Here is a 4,628-nt window from a genome sequence, read left to right on the forward strand (position 1 = left end):
ACCACCAAACCAGTATTATATGGCTTTAAGAAGAGGAAGAAGAAGAAAAAGGTAAAGATACAAATTATGAACAACAAATACGCATCTATCTACAAGTGAATCTAAGAATCAAGTGAATAAATAATCTGGTGATCATAATAGAATCAAGGACATAGAAAGGGAAGGACTGACTATTCTTGGTGAGGAAAGGGGTGTGGGAGATTCGGGAAGAGACTGGACAAAAATCATGCACCTATGGATGAGGACAGTGGGTGGGGAGTGAGGGCGGAGGGTGGGGTGGGAACTGGGTGGAGGGGAGTTATGTTGGGAAAAAAGAGTAACTAATGTAAAAATCTGAATAAAGATTTAATTTAAAAAAACAACATCAACAACAAAAAAGTATAAAGAAGAGAAACTATCTGTAATCACAAAATTTTTTTTTAAATGACTCTAGAAATATATCCATTTTTGCACTTCTCTTCTGTGCTCAAGGGAAAGAAATCACCACCCAAACAATTCAGTGAACACATTAAGAAAACTCAGTACTAAATAATAACCAGAATGGTTCCTAATGTCTAATTCTGTCTGGAGAAGAAGAAGAAGAAGAAGAAGAAGAAGGAGGAGGAGGAGGAGGAGGAGGAGGAGGAGGAGGAGGAGGAGGAGGAGGAGGAGGAGGAGGAGGAGGAGGAGGAGGAGGAGGAGGAGGAGGAGGAGGAGGAGGAGGAGGAGGAGGAGGAGGAGGAGGAGGAGGAGGAGGAGGAGGAGGAGGAGGAGGAGGAGGAGGAGGAGGAGGAGGAGGAGGAGGAGGAGGAGGAGGAGGAGGAGGAGGAGGAGGAGGAGGAGGAGGAGGAGGAGGAGGAGGAGGAGGAGGAGGAGGAGGAGGAGGAGGAGGAGGAGGAGGAGGAGGAGGAGGAGGAGGAGGAGGAGGAGGAGGAGGAGGAGGAGGAGGAGGAGGAGGAGGAGGAGGAGGAGGAGGAGGAGGAGGAGGAGGAGGAGGAGGAGGAGGACTTTTACAAGACCCTACCGACATCTTAGAAAGTATGGGTGCATGATTGTAACCACATGCTAAGTGTCAAGGTAGGCTAGGAAGGCACGGAAGAAGTCATCTATAGGTATCTCCCTTGAGCCAGCATTCTAGGCCTTATTGTTAGTAATAGAAACCATGCTGAGTTTGTTTACCCTTTTAGGATCATAACAGAGACAAATGGAAACCCACTGGATACTGTCACAGTCCAGGTCACAGTTGGACCCTTTCAGACAACAACTCTCACTGAAGATGAGTTCTGTCTCAAATATTTCAACACAAGGGGAAACCAACCACCATGAAAGGGATATACCAAATCCAAAGAAAGACAGAATTTACAGTACAGGAACTAAGAATAATAGAACAATTTGAAAGAGACTTTAAAACAAGTTTGTTTAAAATGTGTAGAGCTATAAAAAAAAATGCCAAGGACAAGAAATTATTTTTTAAAAACATATATATTTTAAAATTAAATACTAGGCAAGGAAATATAATAACTGAGAAGTTCAAGTAATTGAAGACTACTTACTTGAGCACTGTTTTTGTGAGTAGAGCCCCACCCTAGGGTCTTGTACAAAGTATAGTTTATAGAACTTGTCTGTGTTGACCTTTAAAGAACCTTTTACGGATTCTGCCAACTTGAACCTTTCAGTAAAGTTCCTTTTCATATAGTCATTTAAAAAATTGTTGAGCCCAGCTGGTGTAGCTCAGTAGTTGAGCATCAACCTATGAACCAGGAGGTCACAGTTCGATTTCTGATCAGGGCACATGCCCCGGCTCGATCCCTAGTTGTGGGGTGTGCACACAGAGACAGCTGATCAATGATTCTCTCTCATCATTGATGTTTCTCTCTCTCCCCCCTGCCCTTCCTCTCTGAAATCAATAAAAATATTATTTTTTTCTTTTTTAATTGTTGAATGCTACCATTTGGCAGGCACTGAGCTAGAGGAGAGGGTGGAAAGGGGGTAGTAGAGATGAAGGATGGTCTTTGTCCTTGAGGAAATTACTGTCTAGTAAGGGAGTGATTTCTGTGAGAGGCATACAATCATAGAATATAGACTAATTATAAAGGCTGTAGTTGTAACAGCTAACCTGTGCCCAGCTCTATACAAAATGCCTACCTAGTTGCATTCTCTAATCCTCACAAGAACCTTATAAGATTAGTGTTATCATGCCCATTGTACCAAGGAGAAAATGGATGGGTCCTTAGAACATTATAATAACTTTCCCAATATCAAAGATATAGTAGATTTTAGGGTTAGGATTCCAATTCAGCACCCTCCTTCTTTTTTGCTACATTTGGTTGATTTTGTGCAAAATGCTTTTGGAACACAGAGGAAGGAGGAAAGATCTGGCCTCATAAAAGTCTTTATCTTCCTCTAAATTTAATCTCTTTTTCCTTCCCTATTCCATAATAAGACAATTACCACTCAAAGTACAATGTTTGGGCTAAAATGACAATGAGTTACAAGGCATGGTTCCAACTTGGAAGTAGCTTCTATTTTATTTTTTTAATATATATTTTTATTTATTTCAGAGAGTAAGAGAAAGGGGTAGAGAGAGAGAAACATCAATGATGAGAGAGAATCATTGATTGGCTGCCTCCTGCACACACCCCAGTGGGGATTGAGCCCACAACCCCAGCATGTGCCATCACCGGACAGCTAGGTTTTAAGCAGCAGTTCTCAACCTGTGTGTCGCGAACAATGAAAATACATCCTGCATATCAGATATTTACATTACAATTCATAACAGTAGCAAAATTACAGTTATGAAGTAGCAACGAAAATAATTTTATGGTTGGGGGTCACCACAACATGAGGAACTATATTAAAGGGTCGCGGCATTAAGAAGGTTGAGAACCACTGCAAGGTGAAGGAATCAAAGAAAGAAAGGAAAGTTGTTGTAAGAGAGTTGACTCAAAAGTTTGAAAAAGTCAATCCATGAGTTCCCATTCAGAATGGCAGTTTTTCATTTTTAATATATATTAAATGTTTTCATTTAACAAATTAAGAATTTTAATATACACAAAAATATATATAATTGCACTATTCATCATATAATTATGAATTTTAAAGAATTATTTCAGCCCTGGCCGATTTGGCTCAGTGGATAGAGCATTGGCGTGTGGACTGAAGGGGCCTGGGTTTGATTTCGGTCAAGGGCACATGTCCAGGTTGCATGCTCGATCCCCAGTAGGGGGCATGCAGGAGGCAGCCAATCAATGATCCTCTCTCATCATTGAGTTTCTATCTCTCTCCCTCTCCCTTCCTCTCTGAAATCAATAAAAATAAAAAGTAAAAAGAATCATTTCACTGCTTGCCCTGGCTGGTGTGGCACAGTTGTTTGAGCATCATCCCATGCACTGAGAGGTCACCAGTTCGATTCCTAGTTAAGGCACATGCCTAGGGTTTCAGGCTTGATCTCCAGTGGGGGGCATGCAGGAGGCAATAGATCGATGTTTCTCTCATTGCTGTTTCTATCTATCTTTCCCTCACCCTTCCTCTTTCTCTCTCAAATCAATAAAAACACATTAAAAAAAAAGAATCATTTCATTGCTTATTAGGCATCGTGATCCTAAATGGTGCACAAGCCTAAAATTGTAGGGAAGATGCCCCCTTTTTAAAAATTTTTATTAAATTTACTGGGGTGACATCGGTTAATAAAATTATATGGGTTTCAGATGTACAACTATAATACAAAATCTGTATATCATATTGCCTGTTCACCACCCCAAGTCAACTCTCTTTTCACCACAACTTATCCCCCCAATACCCTCTTCTACCTCTCCCCACCCTTCTTCCCCTCTGGGAATGACCATAGTATTGTCTGTGTCTATAAGTTTTAGGGGGGTTTTTGCTTAATCCCTTCACCTATTTCACCCAGCCTCTCAACGCCCCCCTCCCGTCTGACAGCTGTCAGTCTGTTCTCTGTGTCTATGAGTGTGTTTCTATTTTGTTTGTTAGTTAATTTGTCCACTAGATTGCACATATATGTGAAGTCATATGACTCTTGTCTTTCTCTGACTAGCTTATTTCACTTAGCATGGCAGTTTTTCAATCCTGGGTCTTCTATTTACCAACTATTGGAAAGGTCTGATTAACCTCTGAACTGTGTGCCGATGTCTTTATCTTTCCACTGGGGATAAAAATGCCTGATTCACAGGATTTTGTCCCAAGTAAGTGAGGTAATATATGTGGCATGCTCGGTGCCCTGCACATATCAAGAAGTAAACAAATGTCAGACTTACACATGTATATTATTCCATGTAAAGCTGAGAAACTTGAGGGAAACATAATTATAGCTTTCTAGTAATATGAAGGATTTTACAAGAAAAGATGATAATTGTTTCCCATGTTCACAGAGGAGATAACCAAAAACAAATGGGGAGGATTTAAACTGTTACATGATTGTGGTCAAGGAGAGCAGTTAGGAGGTGGGAATGCATTACATCTCAGATAGTTGGACACCAGTGTGTGTGCTGGGGGGGCTGGGGGGCATAGAAAGAGAAGAGATCTTTTTATCTCTTTGGACACATTTTAGCAAAAACCTCATGAGCAGGTGGATAGACTCCTTCTGGTACTGAGATGATGGGATTCTGTGACGGTATAAGCTAGTATTTGCC

This window comes from Myotis davidii, unplaced genomic scaffold, assembly GCF_000327345.1.
Source record: "Myotis davidii unplaced genomic scaffold, ASM32734v1 scaffold10, whole genome shotgun sequence".
Lineage (NCBI taxonomy): Eukaryota > Metazoa > Chordata > Mammalia > Chiroptera > Vespertilionidae > Myotis > Myotis davidii.